At 47.9% G+C, this 19,237-nt stretch overlaps 1 long non-coding RNA gene across 4 annotated transcripts in view; it reads left to right on the plus strand.

The window, feature by feature from the left end:
* The window catches only part of LOC115866233 (uncharacterized), a 30,689-nt gene extending 13,225 nt beyond the window's left edge, over positions 1 to 17,464 (plus strand). Inside the window, exons 1-3 of one of the 4 annotated variants that reach the window (XR_009565843.2) lie at positions 1,627 to 2,157; positions 2,636 to 2,718; positions 16,376 to 17,464. This is a non-coding gene — a long non-coding RNA (uncharacterized lncRNA). Of the gene's footprint in view, positions 1 to 1,626; positions 2,158 to 2,635; positions 2,719 to 7,361; positions 7,486 to 16,375 lie in introns of those variants that run through there. The other 3 variants (XR_011377869.1, XR_011377868.1, XR_011377867.1) reach the window with 3 other exon arrangements.
* Positions 17,465 to 19,237: the final 1,773 nt, after the last annotated feature.

Here is a 19,237-nt window from a genome sequence, read left to right on the forward strand (position 1 = left end):
TTCACAAGCGTCTACATCCTGTGCTGTGTACATGGGAGAGACCCAGGAAAACGGAGTCGCTCCCTGAAACGGCCAAGCCTCCACTTCAACACCATCTTCAGCTAAAAACAGCAGAAAGATGTTGAGGTTTGGAGGAGTTAGTTACGGGGGGTCATCAGGAGAAGCGGGCGAACGCGGATGAGCTTGTTTCGGAGGTTGAAGTCCCTGCTCTCTCAGGTGACTAGAGTCTCCCGTGATGCTGAGTCCTCGGCGGCTCTCTGGTACAGAGAGGGAGACACTGGCAAATGGAGATTCCCTCATAAATGCAAAGCCCTTCCTGAGGGCGACCTCTGCCAGGTTTTCAGAGCTTCTCCTGTGTCTGCCTTTCCTTAAAGATACTCAGATCAAAATAATCCTTTTGCCACAAGGGCCTTCCGCCCCCTGCGGTATCGGAGGTGATAATATAACAGGGTGATGCAGCTGAGACATGGACGTCGGGTAGGTGGTCGGCCACGGGGGACCTGGGGGTATCGTTGATCTGGGATCTGATGACCCAGAGGAGGCGGCTATGGGAAGGTCGGCAGACAGAGCAGCAGAGACAAAGGCCGTAAGGAGTGATCTCGGGATGTCGAGAGTACCGAGGACCAGGTTGCTCCGCTCCAGGGGAGCTGCTGGGGACGAGAGATGCAGCAGTAACAGACAGAGGGTCATCAAGCCTGCCTCTGGGCTCCTCTCCTTTTAGGTGCCGTCCCCGTAAAGAGCCACCGTCCTTTCGCAGTCACGTGACATCGCCAGGTTTTTACAATATAGCCCAGCAGGTTCCAAAGCTTTTGGCTGTCATCGTCCCCATTTTTCCACGAGGCGCTCACATCCTAGTGGTGTATGTTTGCAGATATGCTGAGTTTTTTCTCATTTTGGTCACAGAGGCACGTTATTCCTAAATGCTGTAGGCACTCAAGTCTGGCTGTGGGATTGGTGTGGGTAAGTGGCCGACTGGAGGAGATTCTTATCAAGTTCAGCCCTCTTCCGACCGTGGTAGGCAACGCATGCAGGTCTGGAGCTCAGGATGCTCGGAGAGGAGTGGGGGAGTGTCGCTCTGACTGAAAGGGTGAAGGTGACCGTCATGACGCCAAGACGAGAGTCGAGTGCAGGGTTTCCAGAAAGCTGAAGGGGGAGTTTACTTGTGGTCGTTAAGTAGATGAAAGATTCATACTTTGAAAATCAAAAGTGGTCTGTCGAGTGTTTAACCTATAGTGAATACAAACCACCAAAGGGACAGCACACCAGTCTGAATTCTTACTGAGAAGCAACAGCGCCCACTCTGGCTGCTTTCAGCAGAAAATGCATTTATTAAAGGACACTTAAAGGCGCTCTGGCTTGGGAGGGCTGAAGAGTCCGTTTCGGAGGCTGCATCACCAGAATGACGTTGAACTCCACCCCAAAACAGGTGTGGAAGGACCCCCGTAGTTGCTGCCACCGCCGGCGCCGCTAACACTGACCGCTGGACATCAGGGTCTCCTCGACTAATTCACGCCCCTGAAGTCACCTGGCCAGAAGGGAGTTTCTCCACTCCAGGCCTGCTGCCTGCTTCCTTGCAGTGTGCTCTGTCTCAGAGAGGTCTCACGTGGGAGGGCCTGATTGGCAGAGTGTAAATCTCAGGTGTGAACCCAGTACAGGGAGGCTGGGAAGGCAAGTTTCTGGCTGCCACCTTGGGAGACAGAACTCATTATGGAGGAAATCCAAAAGACATGGGGTCAGCGGGTACATGGCAAATACCTTCTGCATTCAGGAAGGAAGGGAATCCTGAGAATCATGGCAGAAATCAATAAAATGGGCGACCTACCTCAGCAACATCGAGATAATTTACAGACCAAAGACGTTTCTTGGAAAAGAATAATAAGATAGACACACCTCTGATGAGACTTAGAAAAACATTGATGTTACACATGCACAGTCTTACACATGCACACAGTCACACACATGCACACACACGCACACATACACACACATCAGGAAATATGTCAGGTAGAGTATTTACAATTTGTAAACGAATAATTCTTCATCAGCTCCAGATTCAAAGTCCTGAGAGAGGTGATCATTGGACAGATCGGACTCAGATGCCTGCCCTGGGCATGTGGGGAGAAGAGAGGTTCAGGCCCCCGATTTCTGGATTGGCAGGTACTTCCTCCCAACAGGATTATGCACAATAGGAAACACCCCAGGGGGCAGCCAACAAATGACAGATGTGCAGCCCCTGTACTGTGAGTTATTTCATTAGTTCCCTATTGATGGACGTTGATATTCTTTACGAAATTTCATTACTATAAAGAAGCCTCAACAAACATCTTTGTCAAAATTTTTACCCTAGAAGTGAAATTACTAAATCAAAATATATGAATAATTTTATGGCTTTTGAGTAAACTGTCACATTACTGTCTCTAAGAGGCAACACTTTACAGCCTCACCAGCTGTGATAAAAGAGGATTCACCTCACTTCATCTTTCCTAGTTTTGACTATTTCATAATGGAGGTGATATCTCATGGATGTTTTAATTGGAATTTTTAATTATGCCTGAGGGTAGGCAACTTTACATGCATTACAGGTCTAATATGTACAATATTTTGTAAGAGAGATATCATGATCTTTGTTTTACAGATGAGAAAACTGAAGGTCAAGGAAGATGAAGGAACATCCCCTCAGTCCCTCAGTCAGTCCAGGATGTGGGATTCAAACCTAAGGTATTTTACTCTAAAGCCCTTATTCTTAACTACTGTTTTATTTCAGAGAAATGGATGTATTTGATTAAATATACAAATTAAAGTATATGAAGACTAGAAAGAAATGTAGTCAGAGTTTCCCAAAGGGTGTTCCAAGGAACACATGACTTCTCAAATTCTCAGAGGGAAAAAACAATTCGATATTTAAAACTTTGGGAAATGCTGGATAATGTGTCCCTTCTTGGAGACTCACAGCAAATGTCAGGATTTTTAAGGCATTGAGAAGTCTTGCACCAAAGAAACTGTTTAACATTTCAGGGAAGTAGCGTTCCAAGGAACATGTTTGGGAGATGCTGCCAAACATGGTGCCTCGTATTTCTGTGTCATGTTTTATTGCGTTGGCTACAACATCTAGACAATGGTAAATGATATTGGAGGGAGTGGCTATTTTATTCCCTATCCGCCCCCCACACACTGATTTAATGAGAATGTTTCTAGAATTTCATCACTAAGTATTGTGTTGGCCATGAGTTTAAGAGAGATATAGTCTTTATTACCTTCTCTTCCGGCGTATAGAACCAGAAATGGATGTTGAATATGAATGAATCAGCTTCTCACACAAAGGGGGGAAATTCAGTGTGTATTCATCAAGCTGACAGTGTGTTCGATGGACAGGGCACCCTTCCCCGTGTTCCTGAGTAACGCAACCCCTGCCCTGGGCTGGGGGAAGGCACATACATTTTCTCCCAGAGGCAGCACGTGGCTTTCTCACCTTTACCGTGGGCCGGAGAAGGGGGAGCGCACCTAACTTGCTTAGTCAGCAGATGTTTTCTGAGTACCTCCTGTGGGTCAGGCTCAGTTGGCTCTGTGTCTCTAAGCACAGCATTTAGCCTGTGCGGGGAGGGGGCGCATAAATACAGTCCACGTAAGGTGAGGTGTGAAGAGTTGGCTTTGATGTTGGCTGTCTGCACCCCACGCCAACGGGACCTAAGATGTGGGGGGGTTTCTTCTCAGGCCCCCTCCCCCTCTTCCCCTCCTCGCCCCCTGCCTTCTCACCTTGGCTGCAGGCAGTGGGACACGACAAGCATGTTTTCCCCAGAGATACACAGGCTGACCCAGTCCTGGCTCAGATGTGGCATATATATTGAGAATGGAATCAGGGCAGGAAGCTTTCGACCGCTTAGGACACAGGACTTTGCTTTTGGCTGGAGAGGACTTGGAGACGGACTCGGAGTCCTTGGGGCGCTGGCGAGTGAGTGATTGCATTTCGGTTTGGGAACCATTTTTTTCACCCATAATCTCCCCATCTTCCAGCTTATGGGGTAGTAAATAGCCCCTGTGTGCAAAAAGAACGCTGACATCATAGGTCTGGGCACTTAAAACAGCATTTCACCAGCACTTTTATTAGCAACGTGCCCTGAGGCTGCACAGCCAGTCCTTCCCAGCCCCCTTATTCTGTTATGAACCGCACTGTCTCAATGAGGCCACTTTTTCAGGGTCCAAGTCATTTCCTGCATCCTCCCGCCGCCAGGACTGTTGGGATGAGATGTAGTCCGGTTACACAGTACCAGGTGCAGACACACATCTTCCATCTCGGCTGTGGGTACAAAGCGGTTGTCAAGAAATGCCGTGTAATCCTGACCTAAGAGGGTGACAGTTCATCAGGTCTGTGACAAAGCGAGGTGACTTCCACCTTCCCTTCTGCTATTTGTCCCCAACGTGGGACCTGTGAAATTCTGGAGATTCTGAGTGAGGGAAGAGAATGTAAGTTGAAAGCTAGGTGAAGGAGGAAGGGCTGGGAGTTAGGGAAGAAGTATTAATGCTCAGTCTTCATGGGTCTTTTTTTTTTGGTGAGTTTTCGAAGAGACTAGGACTGAAAACTAAGAATTTTCCTGTGAGTGGAGGAACCCTCGTTTCAGAACTGAGGGGAGTGAGAGCGCAGAGGGCGTTGAAGCGTCAGGTTTTCTGCCATCAGCGTTGCTTTCCCGTCCCTGGTCGCTCGGTGCATGACGAAGAGTTGGAATGATGGGTTGGAGTTTGTAACAGTGAGTCTTCTTAGTATCTATGAAGTATTGATCACACAATGTCCAACGAGTGCGTAGAAACCACTTAGGATATCAGTAGAGTTGGTTTACTGCAGAGTCAGCATAAATTCTCCTTGCTTCTCCTTCCTGACGGGTAGCTCTTCTCATTTCAAATGTTACCTGTAAAGTCTCTGCTTTGCAATTCCTAGATTATAAAGTGGTCTGTTGTCTTTCAAGATAGAAAATGTACGCTCAAGGATCCATCCTTAAGGAGGCTGTCAGACAATGCCTTTGTGATGTGCGGATGCAGGGAGGCTGGTTCAAGACCCCTTCCCCAGAGTCTGGGGGGGGGCCATGGCCCCTGAGACCCGGGTCCCCCCGCGCTGGGCTGCCGAGCGGGGTCGTGGCCGCCACGTCGTTCCTCCAGAGGCCGGGGCCTGGTGAGGGGTGGAGGGTCACACACAAGGGGCAGCGGGGCCGGAGCCCTCCAGCTCTGTCCTGCCTGGTTTGCCGGCTGAAGGCTCAGCCAGGGCTGGTTCGTGCAGCACCCGCTCTGTTCTCTCGACCTCATTTTTACTGCAAATTCTTCTTGTGCAGAAAACTTCCCTTCCACATTCTTGTGCTTTCCCGTTTAGATTTGGAGAGAACGCTGATTCTTCAAGGCTGTCATTCCAAGGCCCAGAGCGGCTCGCCTCACTTTGTTTGTAATACCTTGATGAAAGTTTGCTAAATTCCTTATTTTTAAAAGAATTTTCTTTGTCCTGGGGACAAAGAGGAAGAAAAATCCAAACAAACAAAAAAATCAAAGGTTTCCTGCTTTTCTAGGTTTATCACCATTTGAACGTGAAAATAAGATTTTCAAATCCTTTTTGCTTTGAATGAAATTCAGATGTAAGGTCCCCTGGCCGCTGGCCTGTCCCTGAAGCAGGGGGAGGGCTGGAGGAGAACTCCAGAGCCTGTGAATTGCCTTCCCCTCCTTTGCCTGCCTCTGAGTCTCCGGGTGGCTCCTATGAGGTTGCGCTGTCCTCTCTAAGAATGTGTCTCCCTGTGCTATGTGGCTGCTTCCCACTAGCTATCTATTTTACGTTTGGTAGCGTATATATGTCCATGCCTCTCTCCCGCTTTGTCCCAGCTTACCCTTCCCCCTCCCCGTGTCCTCGAGTCCATTCTCTAGTAGGTCTGTGTCTTTATTCCCATCTTACCCCTAGGTTCTTCATGACCCTTTTTTTTTTCTTAGATTCCATAAAAATGTGTTAGCATACGGTATTTGTTTTTCTCCTTCTGACTGACTTCACTCTGTATGACAGACTCTAGGTCCATCCACCTCACTACAAATAACTCAATTTCGTTTCTTTTTATGGCTGAGTAATACTCCATTGTATACATGTGCCACATCGTCTTTATCCATTCATCCGTTGATGGACACTTAGGCTGCTTCCATGTCCTGGCTATTGTAAATAGAGCTGCAATGCACAGGGAGATCAGCTCGGTGCTTTGTGGCCACCTAGAGGGCTGGGGTATGGAGGGTGGGATAGGGAGGGTGGGAGGGAGGGAGACGCAAGAGGGAAGAGATATGGGAACATATGTATATGTATAACAGATTCACTTTGTTATAAAGCAGAAACTAGCACACCATTGTAAAGCAATTATACTCCAATAAAGATGTTTAAAAAAAAAAAAAGGAATGTGTCTCAGGTTTCCTGGTGTCATTTCTTACGAGGGCCACTTAGCAGACAATTACGATGGGGCCTCCGAGGTGAAATTTAACTCCTGCTGTCCGCGTGCTGGGGCCCGGGGGGCGCTCCCTGAGTCCTGGGAAAACTACCTCAACATGGCTCCGGACCCAGGGCAGACCTACGAAGGCAGGGACCCGAAATCTCCGAGAATTCATTGACTTGGTTCCTAAAATGGGGAAGTATTTTATTTTTACAAGTTTCTTTTCCCTTGTCCTTGTTTCAAGTGAAATCTTTTTTCAGGTTTCATTGTTGTGGACTAGGTTATCTGCAGGTCAGTGGGACCCCAGGTTGATTGCATTTCCTAAAATTGTGCTTTTCGCTGAATGTGGCACAAGAGATTGTTTGCGGCCGGCTCTGTGGAACAGGACGGCCCATGGAAGCAGTCACGAAGGTGTTCTTTCTGTTTCTGCTGCTCCCCGTGGGGGCATTTTAGGGATCTCCGGTGCTTGAGGGGCCTAAAATCAGCAGAGAAAAATCCTGGACTTCTGAAGCATCCGGCCAATTTTGTGGAGTTCAGAACAACTTTGTTTTTCAAGACCTTTTTTCCATGACTTTCGAGAAGCTGGCTGCATCTTGCGGCACTTTTCCTTTGGATGAATCATTTTCCAGATCCAGTGTGCAATGACTTGCAGCCAGAGACGCAGCCTCCTAACTCCAGATGCAGGTCCAGATGTCTGCAAGTTCACGGAAGGGAAGATACAAATGTCCTGGCTTTGCCATGTGCCCTGAGAAGCATCCTTTTTTTTCTCTTTAGAGAGAGGGAGAGAGGGGAAAACCCACCAGATTTGCTTCACTTCCGGCTTTAAACACTTATGCTTTAGAGTTCATTTACATATGAAATTGAATCATGTGATAGTACATGTGGGGAAATTTTGCCTGAAACCCATTTTCCTTTAATCCGCAGATGCTGTGGATCGTGAAATGCTGGCACTTGTCAGGGTGGCAGGCTTTCCCGGAAGGCACAGTGTAAACTACACGCTACTCAGTGAGCAGCTTTGTACACGGGTCCTAAACCTCTTTCTGAAGAGGATACCATGGAAGTTTATTTAGTTCCCTTATCTTTAAAATAGTGTAAAGACACTCAATAACTCCATAGAATTATTGTGGCATCACTGAGAATCCTTTGGGGTACTTTGCATGGGAATAAATGATCGTTCGTTAATATGAAATTATAGAATCGAGCCCCTTCAAAATAGGATTTTTGTTTGTTTTATTACTTTTCGTCTTTGTGTTGCTGGTGTATCTACCTGTGGCTATTTGTAAAACTTTCCTATTTTCAACAAATACATATTTAACCCTTGTCGCGGGCCGGGAACCTTTCTACGCGCCGCGGAGTCAGAGGTGCACGAGGTGGACCTGGCTGTCTCTGGCACACGTGGAAATTAAGGGAGTGCAAGGGGGTAACAGGAGAAACAGTGTTCTGGCCTGAATCGTGTTTGGGCCCTAACCCCCAGGACTGGATGACTGTATTTGGAGGTGGGGACCTTTACCGTGGTGGTTAAGTTAACATGAGGTCACTAGGATGGGCGCTGATCCCACAGGACCGAAGTCCTTATACGAAGAGGAGATGAGGACACAGACACACACAGAGGGACAACCACGTGAGGACACGGGGAGAAGGTGGCATCCCCAAGCCAAGTAGGGAGGCCTCGGGAGAAACCAGCCCTGCCCACACCTCAATCCTGGATGTCCAGCCTCCAAACCGTGAGGGACTAAATGTCTGTGCTTTAAGCGCAGCCCGAGCAGACCAACATAGACAGAAAACGCGCTCGTGAAACAGAAAGGCAGATTGCGCGTCAGGACGGTGGGCCGCACGTCAGCTCATCTTGGGTGGGCTAACACAGTGCTGTGCCCCAGGCATGAGCGAAGAAGGCCTCATCCTGCCCGTGGGGCCAGCCTGCCGCGGGGACACATGGTGAGCGCGTGGCCTCACCAGCGCTCTCTCTGCAGAACGTCTGAGGCCCTGGAGCCCCGCCTGCGGGCAGGAGAGAGGGTGCTGCGTGGTGTCAGCTCTGAGGAAGATCACCCTCAACGCCGAGGGGTCTGTTCCGAGCGCGGGGAGGAGACGAGCCCCGTATGCTGGCCTCTGTTCGCACGGCCCCGTTATCGGGAAGAAGCCTGTTCTCTCAATCTCATTTTTGTCTCTGCTAAGTGGAGAAATGTGGTTTGCATCACTCAGAGCCTTGGGAATGTCTTACGGGATATTTCTGGAATGGGCAAAGTTCAGCACAGGCTGGAGCCAAAACGTCCCCATGACTGAGTCAGTCTAGTCCGAATGTTTACGACCGTCTCGAGAATGGTCTGCATATGTGCGAAGCTGGCGCTGCGGTTGATCACATCCCTGGGAACCGAGGAAACGCCGCAGGAAAGCAAGAACGGTGCGCGGGCTGCCCGCGGGTGTCTTTTCTCTTTCGGAGCTTGCGGCTGCGGGAGAAGGCCAGCTGCACGTGAGTGTTTACCAGGCTCTTCCCCTCAAAGGACCAAGCCTCCTCAGCCTGGTTGGAAGCCCCAAAGGCCGCAGGGAAGCCCAGGTGACCTGCGTCATGATCTTCTTCCTTCTTTGCCCTGGACTCCACCTTCAGGACCGGTTCAGTCCAGCATCTCTGAAGTTTTTGACGGGAGTCACCTACAACAGGGTTCTCAAAACGTGGTCTGTGGGCCCCTGGGGTCTCTGGGACCCTTTCAGAGGTTTCGAGGTCAAAACCACTTTCCTAATAATACTAAATACTCTTCCCCCCTCCCTCTCCCACAAGTGTGCAGTAGGGTTTTCCAGAGGCTGTGGAATGTGAGCTCACTATTCTCGTGTTCTCTAGAATGTTCTAAATAAGTAGGGTTAAGTTGTACGTATGTCCATTTTCAGAGATTAACAGCTTTCAATACTTCTCTGTTCTTACTAGTTATCTTCCTTTATACCTACTATAATTTCCATAAATTTATTTTGGAAAATCTCAAATTCCCTTAGCTATCATTAAAATTACTTATGTTGAGAAATACTAAGAACATCTCCCCTAGAAGCAGGAATTAGAGATATCTTTTGTAATTTCTAGTATTCAACATTTTACAAGATATACCAATGAAAAAGAAAGTAGAATTATTTTTTTACAAATGAAATGCTTATGTACATAGAAAATCCAAGAGAATTTTTTTTACAAATGAAATGCTTCCATACGTAGAAAATACAAGAGACTCAATACCAAGCCGGTTAACAGGACTTTTAGTATAAAAATAAGGTGGAAATTTTATTCACAGCAACAAACATCATAATACACCAAAGGATAAGCAAAATCAAAATAACCTATATTTTTTAAATATCATAATATTTGATCAAAGAACAGAATGTAAAACCTGATTAATAAGGCAATAATAAATACATGAATAAAGAAAACAATAATTCTTCCCAAATTAATACATAAATTTAATGCAATTGTAAACAAAATCCCATTAGCTTTTTTTAGCTAGACAAAATGTGTCTAACATTTGTATGGAAAAGTAAAGGCATGAGGTCTGACAAGACATTTTTGATAATGAAGATTAGTGACCAGGGGTATATACTTATATATTATTAGAATTTACCCGTGAAGCTACAGAGAGGTATGAGCACAGGATGGACAAATACATTAGTAGAACAAATGCAAACATTGAGAAACAATCCACGTGTATGAAAGAACTTCATCTATGATAAAGTTGGCATGTTATTTCATTGGTGGAGAAAGAATTATTCAATAAATAGTGCTGGAAAAATTGTCTATTCATGTGGAAGAAAAAAAATCATACATAACACCATAAATAATCATCCACTTCAGACAGTTTAAATATATAAATCTAAAAGTGAAATAAAATACTGGAAGAAATATGAGAGAAGAGTTTTGTAATATTGTGGTAAAGATGACCACCCAGACTGTGTAGGAAATGCCTAGCTATAAAGGATAAGATGCACAGACTCGATTATATAAATATTAAAAAGCTTTAAAGGGAAAAACCCCAAAGCCAAAGATAATAATATTAATTATAATGCGGAAAATTCTATGTTATTAAGAAAAAGGTAACCTAGTTTTTTAAATGAACAAACTATATAAATAAGGAGATCACTGAAGAGAAAATATGAAAAGCTATATATAAAAAAATGTTCAATGTCACTAATAGTCAGGGAACAATAACATAACATTTGGGAAAATAAGAAAGAAAAGTAATTTCAAGTTTCTTATGCAGAAATACAAAAAAGTAACTATACCTTTTCATCTTGTTTTTGTTAATATTTCAACTTATGGAAAAACATTTCTAAATTTTATAGTTGTGTCTGAAACTATTACTATTTTAGAATGTAATATCTTATTCTAAAATAAAATGAAATTTATTTATAATATATTTTGTTGTGGTGCAGTGGTTAAGAATCCACCTGCCAATGCAGGGGACATGGGTTCCAGCCCTGGTCCGGGAAGATCCCACATGCCGTGGAGCAACTAAGTCCATGCGCCGCAACTACTGAGCCTGCGCTCTAGAGCCCACGTGCCACAACTACTGAAGCCTGTGCACCTACAGCCCGTGCTCTGCAGCAACAGAAGCTACCTCAATGAGAAGCCCGCGCAACGCAATGAAGAGTAGCCCCCGCTCGCCACAACTAGAGAAAGCCCGCGCTCAGCAAGAGAAGACCCAACGTGGCCAAAAATAAATAAATTAAAAAATATATATATATATTTTTTGTTATATTTAAGGGTGACTCAATGGCTTTAAAATGGGAGATTAGAAGGCTTGCTTTCTCAGTGCACAGCTGCACTGTCTGCGTAGAAAGATGCTGCAAAGGATAAATGCATGCATCAGGGCCTTCTCTTAAGAAAGAAGTCTAATTCAAAGAAACTGGTTGAAACTGCAAGTAAGAAATGGAAATATGACGAAAGCTATTTCCCCCTCAGCTCTATAGATTAAGAATGTACCTTGTGTTTAATGCAACAGAAAAAATTCAAATTATATTAAGGTGCCAGTTAAACCGAGCCATCACTTTTGGGCCTGTCATTCAGAGTTTAAAGGAAAAGACATAGAACATTTTAAGCATAGACTTGATGAGTTCTTTTAAAAACCAAAAATTGCTTGATAAAACTTGTCGAACGAGAAATGAAAAAGCCACAGAAACATCCTCCAGAGTAGGCGATGGTCTTGCTGGAGACTGGCTCACAACGGCACAGAGAAGAGGCAAGCCAGGCGCTGACATTGCTGGATGTCTGCTGGCTGACGAGTCAGGTCAGGAGTCGTGGCACGGCTGCTTTCTGACACCACTGTCACCTGTCGTGTTGAAGCTGTATCTGCAAACAGGAAGATCTTGTCTGCAAACGTGTACTTTCAGCTTAAAAAGGATGGCTGACTTACCGTTTTGCTTGTCTTCATCTGGGATTCTATCAATGATCATGGAAGGAGGCTTCCTTCAAGTGAGTGCTGGGTAACAAGCACACATGGGGTGAAATATTCCGAGGGATGAACACCTTTTCTGAACCTTGTGGTTTGCTCTGGATCAACTGTGCTGACGTTCGCACTGCTGGCGTCTCACCACAAATGAAGACACAGGGACGAGGAGCTGTCCCGCGCCAGAGTCACCAGGTCTCCACTGCCACACTCACGGGGGGAAACGCCACCTTTCCTTAAGAATGTCTAGAAGAAGTAAAATTGCTTGTTAAGATTCCAGGGGTCTCTGAGGCACTGTTCATCTTTCTCCATTATTTTTTCTTTCTGTTTCTCATACTGGATAACATCTATTCATCTGTCTTACCAAGTTCCGCTTTGTTTTCTTCTACCTGCTCAGATCTTACGTTGAGCTCATCTAGTGAATTTTCACTTCAGTTTTTGTAATTTTTTTTCTAGATTTGCCATTTGGTCTTTAAGAAAACGATTTCTTTGTATTGCCATTCTCTATTTGGTGAAACATCATCCTCAGACTTTCCTTTAGCTGTTTAGATATGGTTTCCTTTAGTTCTTTGGACATATTTAAAATTACTGATGCAAAGCCTTTGTCTAACCTGCGTGTGGGCCATGATTTCTTGTTTTTTGCATGTCTTGTAATTTATTTGGAAAACTGCATGTTTTAAATAATATAATGTGGCAACTCTATAAATCAAATTCTCCCTCCCACCCAGGGTTTGTTGTTGTTACTGTTTGTTGTTGCTTTTGTTGTTGTTTGTTTGTTTAGTGGCTTTTTTTTAAAAACAGAACTAATTCTGTAAAGTCTGTATTCTTTGTCATGTGTGGTCACCAAAGTCTCTGCTCGGTTAGCTCAGTGGTCAGCTCATGACTAGACAATTTCCTCCAATGTCTGGAACCAGTAAATCTTCCAGTTTTTGCCAAGGTCTTTTTGTGTGTGTTGGGCCATGCCTCAGCACGCGGCAGGGCAGATGGCGTCTCTGCCTTAGCCATCGCTTGCTGTGCACAGAGCCTCAAGGTCAGCCAGAGGTGAGAGCTTAGAACCCTCTCAGGTCTTTCCTGGGATGTGAGAGCCATGCACACGCCTGTGGCCTCGTAGAATCCCAGGAATATGTCAGGGCTTTTCAAGGCCCTCTCTGGACATCTCGTGCCTCAGCTTTTCCTTTTAAGTTTTTCGGTTAGCCTAATTTTTGCCGCTGTTTCAGGCAGTCATGATGTTACACAACTGCTACTGATTTGTTTTTCACAAACACCCCTGGGGGAAACATTGTTTGCACTTTATTTGAGTCGGGTCATTTGATAAAGTGGGGTCTTTCATAGAACCACCTAGAAGCCATATAATGAGAATTCACTGGGGAAGGGGCCTTGAAGAAGTTCCAACTCGTCCTTCCCCTTTGGTGGCTGCCAGGCTCCTGGTTTTCAGTGGGATTTCAGGCTGTGGGTTTTCCAGGCTCCAAGGAGAGAGGGAGGAGGAGAGATGGCAATAGGGGAGTTAAAAGGCCACAAAGCCCTCTCTGTTCCGAGGTTCAGCTGTTTTACCTGAATAAAAGATCGTCGGGTTATTGCAAGCCTTGGTTAATTTCCAGAGGTCAGAGAAAGTTGATGATGACCGTTTTTCCCAGGGCTTTTGTTGCTTTTATGGAGAAGAGGATTTCTGGAGGTCATTCCTCTGCCATTCACAATGATGTCTACACTGTTTTAACAGCAAAAACCTGAAAACAACCTGACGGTCCAACAGCAAGAGAGTTTACCATGCCCTGGAACGTCTGTATCGTGGGATATTGGAAAAAGACTCAAAAGAATGAGTTACGTCTCTTGAGCTGGAGGGGTGTCATGATGTTTTAAATTAGAAAAGTTGGAGAGAGAGAGAATGAGTTCATGTGTGTGTGCACGTATGTAAGGATAATAGTGGGATGTCAAGATTGACTGCGGTGAGATTTGGAGAGTAAACGGAAGGGCGTGTGTGATAGCTTATCAGCTGTTTATTATCTTCGCATTCTTTCAGAGATTGTGAGAAGCACGTGTTACATTTGTCATTTCTGGAGATAACGTTAGCTCAAGCAATATTTATGAGGACAAAGCTATACGTTATTGTACGAGCCTGAAGGGTCTTACGTGTACCGTTTTCTCTTTTTTCTCCGCTTTCTATGTCCATGTCAATACATTTCCAGAGTCGTAGCACAGATAACCTTGTGTCATTCTTGTTCATGCACATCAGAAGACCGCATAGTTCAAAAAATTAAGTACTGCACTGACTCCCCACGTTCGGTTTCTAGCCTTGAGCAATGAGCAGTTCAGCTCATGACAGAATTCCCAGCTGTGCCTCCGGTGAAGCAGTGACCCTCCGAAGACAGCTGGCAGGGCCCCCGCAGCCCCCTGCCGCCTGCCCGCCACTTAGCACGTTCAGGATGAAAGGAGGGAGCTGTGTGGGCAGGCCTGGCCCATCTTGCAGAGGAGGTCTCCTCGGAGTCTCACAGTACATCTTGTCGTCCTGTGTTCTCGGTCCTCAAGTGACCACTCCAGAATCCTTAGTCACCAAGACCTCTGAGAGCTGCTCTTGACTCTCGAGAGGAGGTCGCAGGGGATGCCCAACGTCCTCCACTGCCGCCCCCCCCCCACGGGGCCCCTCCCACCGGCCGACACCAGGTTCAAGGAGCCCTGGGAGGGAGGGCGCTGGAGGCTGGGGACCCTCCACTCTCCCGACACCCGCGACGGTCAGCAGAGCAGGGCCTCCCCGGCTTGGCTGGGCTCCGCGGCATCCCCTCCACCCGCTTGTTACCCCGCAGGGGTCTGGGCACGAGCCCGCGCAGCGCTCACCCTCCAGGCGCCACTGCAGCCTCCGTGGCCCCGTCCGCGCGTAACTCTCTAACGCTGCTTCTCTTGCCACTTTCTCCTGTCTCTTTTCCTTCCACGTCACACATCTCCTCTCTTTTGGTCACAGCAGATTTACTGTGTGAACGGTGCTACACTTGGACCGTGACGCGGTCTCGTGTTGCCCAGAACTCGCACCTCGTCGCAACACCGCTGTGACCCTGTGGCGGTCAGGGGGAGCCGTGGGCTGGGGCTGGGCGGCTGCCACCCTGCTGAGCACAGGATGGAGCAAAGACCCCACTCCCACCAGCGCTGCTCTGGAGAAGCTCAGGACGGCGTCGCAGACGTGGGGTCTGCAATGGAGATGCCGGTGGTCCAGGACGCCCACTCACCTGGAGGGCCCAGAGCACGACACACCTGCCCAGTGGCCATCTCCAGATCTGGCAGGGTGCTGGCGTCTCGGCCCGACAGGGCAGCGTCTGAGCCCCAGCTGAGTGGGTTTTCCTTGTGAAGTGTGCCCCCCACGGCAGCGATCCCGTCCCGTAGTGTCGAGGGGCACCCAGGTACACACTCCTTCTGAGCACGGCTGCCCCTGGGGTTAATAACGATAGTGTAAAAATTGATTCTAAGCTTGGGGCTTTCACAAATGGGTGGTTCCCTCAGGTGCCCCTGATGTGTTTCTCACGTTTGAGTTCCTGTTGGGGATTTTGTTCTAAAGGCGTTAAAGGGCCGTGTAGGGGTGGGTGGGTGGAGGGTGGTCAGAGCGAGCTCAGGGCGGGGAGTCAGCTCCCCCGTCTCAGGACGCAGTGGATGGTCTAGGGTGTTGGTGCGACCTCCACGTTCCCTGAAGGTCCCACTTTGGAGCTCCCTGTGGGGCCAGGACGAGCCCTCGCAGACACTCGCGTTACTCTGCAAACACGCTGAGCTCACAGCATTTGCTGAAATCTTGTGCACCTCCTTTACGGAGCCTCTTGGCTTCACGTGAGGGCTGGTGGTTAGCGATTGCTCCTTGGTGTCACTGGTGATAAGAGAATCCTTTAAAGGTGGCGTCTGGGTGGTGCAGGTCTCAGCAGAGCCAGGACGTGCTGCTGGTGGGACGGGGAGCTGGGACTGGACAGCAGGACGGCTGCCCCTCCACCACCCCCTGTTCCCCAGGGTCCTGTCTGCTCATCAGCCGTCACAGGGATTTGCAGACTCAGAGACTTGGGAGCTTGCCCACTTACTTGCACTCTCGGGAGACTAGCTCTGGGTCCTGGGGGGGAAGCTTGCCCACGGTGTGGTGTCCCGTGACTTCACAGCCACAGGCTGCACTCCAGGCCTGCACTGAAGGGCCGTCCCAGGCAGCATGGGGTCACGGTAACACACAGGCTTTGGAACCATAGGGCAAAGTTGGTGCAAAATCGGTCTCTAAGGCAGCACGCAAGGCCTTGGAAAAGTTATCTAGCCATCCTATGCACAGTCCCCTTATATGTAAAAGGGAGGGAAGGGTAGTGGTGAGTCTAAGGTTATCAGGCCATTAAATAACATAATACACGTGAGAGCTCAGGCCTGTGCTGACACACAGTGCCCCCCGGATCATACCGGGCAGGGCTGCTAGTGGACACAAGCGCAGGACAGGGTGGAGATGAATTCTCAGAAACCCACCACTGCTATTAGAACAACAGAGGCAATACCGTCGATGGACATGTTTTGTTCTCTTAGGTACCGAAGACGGCAGATTTGGGCTCCTGCGAATAAACGGCTTCCCCGATTTTGCAGAAAGGTTCCCTCACGAAGCTGCAAGTGCTGAGATAATGGAGCCGCAAATTAAAGTCTCGTTTAAAAAGTGACAACTGTATGTGGGGAAGAAACCCCAAACCGACTCTCTAGCTCCAAACCACCTGCTTCCATAGAAAGGGATGTAGGGTGGTCGACCAGACTTCTCTTAAACTGAAAAGTTAAGAAATGTCCACGGTAAGAAAATGCTAAAAGTTCAAAATGTGTGGAGAGCCTTCCTGGTTCAGTCGACTGATCCTCCTGCCTTGAAGTAACTACATTGTCAGTTTTTGCGTTTTCCTCTAGGAATAATCTGTGTGTGAGCAAAGTTAGGCCAGATATTCACTTATCTCTTCATCATTTTTAATTTTTAATTGTGGTAAGATACACATAAGATAAAATTTACCATCTTAATCATTTTTATGTACACAGACTAGTAGTGCGAAGTGTATTTTCACTGTTGAGCGCCCAATCTCCAGAATTTTTCTGTCTTGCAAAACGGGAACTCTGTCCCCATTAAACAATAATGTCCCGTTCCCCCTCCCCCAGCCCCTGGCACCCACCCTCCTAATTTCTGTTTCTGTGAGTTTGATGACTCCAGAGACCTCATGTAAGTGGAGTCACACAGCATCTGTCTTGTGGCTGGCTTATGTCACTGAGCATCATGTCCTCAAGGCTCCTCCACGTTGTGGCAGGTGTGAGAATGTCCTTCCTTTTTAAGGCTGAATGACGTTCCATTATTTGGATGGACCACCTCGTGTCCATCCATCCTCCATCGATGGACACTTGGGTGCCGTCACCTTTTGGCTGTTGTGAACAGGGCTGCTGCGAACACGGGTGTGCAAATATCTCTGTGAGCCCTTGCTTTTAGTTCTTCACCCATATATTCCTAGAAATAGAATTGCTTGATCATATGTGAATTCTATTTTTAATCTTTAAAGGACTCATTATTATTATTATTATTTGCGGTACGCAGGCCTCTCACCGTTGTGGCCTCTCCCGTTGCGGAGCACAGGCTCCGGACGCGCAGGCTCAGGGCCCAGCCGCTCCGCGGCACGTGGGATCCTCCCGGACCGGGGCAGGAACCCATGTCCCCTGCATCGGCAGGCGGACTCTCAACCACTGCGCCACCAGGGAAGCACCAGGACTCATTATTTTTTAATGGACTTTATTTTTTGAGCAGTTTTAGGTTTACAGAAAATTAAGTGGGAAGTACAGAGTGTTCCCAGTTACCCCTCCCTCCCTCCCACGGCTTCTCCTGTTATTAGCTGTTTGCATTAGTGTGGTGCATTTTACAGCTGATGAAGCAATACTGGTACATTATTATTTACAAAGCCCACAGTTTACCACAGTATGATTTCACTGCCTTAAAATCCCCTGCTCTCCTCCTCACAAACCCCTGGGACCCACTGATCTTTTCACTGTCTCCATAGTGTTGCCTTTTCCAGGACGTCCTAGAGCTGGAATCACGCAGTGTGGAGGCTTTTCACATTGGCTTCTTTCACTTAGTGATACATGTTTAAGGTTCCTCCATGGCCTTTGGTGGCTTGACAGCTGCGAACGTGTGGTGTGTGCAGCTGCTGTGGGTGCGAAGTGCAGGGGTGGGGCTTCCCTTTTTTTGCGGGGGGGAGGATGCATCTTCAATTTAATTATAGCCTTTTGGAAAGAAAGGAAATACTACACGATAAATATGGACTTCCGCTGTAAGACATCCCAATTTTAGAACATTAAAATTCGTATGGGAAGAAAAAGTGATTCTCGTGCAGGAAGCAGTGTGGTAGGTGGAGAAGATGAGCCTGAACAGCCTCAGTTGGGCTCAACAGCGAGGCCGTACGTCATCCTGATGGGACATCTGCCTGCAGCTCCCCAAGTTCTGTAAGCTGGTGATTTGACCTCTCCCAGAGGTCAGCACTTTCCATAGCTCAGTCTCACAGACACTGATTCTTTCTGAAATGAATCAGAAAGACCTTTACATTTTTTTCCTGGACTGATCTGACTTCCAGAGTGGGGACTTTTTGGTCACCGGGGTACAGATCCTGTAGGATGCTGCCCTAACTAACTAGTTAGCATCCTAGTTAGTTGGACCTCTGGGAGCCAAGGCAACCCGAGGCCGGTGTGCATCTCACCGTGACTACAACATGGGAACCAAGCCCACCCCGCTCCAAGCTGCACGATGCTGGTGTGGACGCTTTGCTTCTGGCTCTGAGATCCTGACGGGGTGAGGACCGCAGGCTGCCCATCGCTGCAGAGAAGGAAGATGGGGTAAGCCTGGCTGCCTGGCTGGAGATGCCGTCGGTTCTGGGAGCAGGAGCTGACAGCGCCAGGATGGGTTCCCTCTGATGTCAGTCCTGAACACTTAGATGGTGACAACTAGAAATGACCATGCCACCAGCCGGTGTCCTGACCTGAGCAGTGCGACCAACAAGAGCCAATCACGTCCACCTACGGACGCCCCTGCGGGAAGTGGGACGCGGGAAGCAGAGTCGCCGGGCAAAGTCACCAGCCACTGGTGTCAGCTCAGCCCTGGGCACCTCGGAGCTCATCAGGGAGGATCCCGCAGAGTCCAGAGCTCGTGAGTGTGTCCCGGTGAGCCTTTCAGGGGGGACCCAAGGCCACTGGGATGCACGGGCTCCCTGGCCCCCGGGACAAGGGCTGGAGAAGGGAGGCTGGCGGGAGAGGGCGGCAGCCCTTCTCGGGGTGTGGATGAGGTGAGGAAGCTGGGTGAAATTCCTTCTCTAAAACAGCACTTCTCAGAAGTGAAGGTGTGTGGAAATCATTTGGGAATCTTATGCAAATGCAGACTGTGTT

This window comes from Globicephala melas, chromosome 11, assembly GCF_963455315.2.
Source record: "Globicephala melas chromosome 11, mGloMel1.2, whole genome shotgun sequence".
NCBI classification, from domain to species: Eukaryota; Metazoa; Chordata; class Mammalia; order Artiodactyla; family Delphinidae; genus Globicephala; species Globicephala melas.